This window comes from Panthera tigris, chromosome A3 (genome assembly GCF_018350195.1).
Source record: "Panthera tigris isolate Pti1 chromosome A3, P.tigris_Pti1_mat1.1, whole genome shotgun sequence".
NCBI lineage: Eukaryota > Metazoa > Chordata > Mammalia > Carnivora > Felidae > Panthera > Panthera tigris.
The window spans coordinates 12,263,593-12,263,820 of record NC_056662.1 but is presented as its reverse complement, the minus strand read 5'-3'; positions in this window follow the sequence as shown (position 1 = coordinate 12,263,820).

Sequence of the window (228 nt, the reverse complement as noted above, 5' to 3'; positions counted from 1 at the left end):
TGCTCTTATAGTTGGTTAACAGATAAACCTTGAACCCAGGGGTAATTAACAAAATGTCTACAGGGGTCAAACTCCAGGGACAGAGCAAATGGAGGGCAGATCCCAAACTTGGACAAGTAGATTCTTTGCTTTATAGGTGACTTAATGAGATTAGTAAATGGGATTGGGGCTATACTTGATTTGGAAAATACCAGACTGGCCAATTTTCCTTCTCCTTTGTCTCCTCCT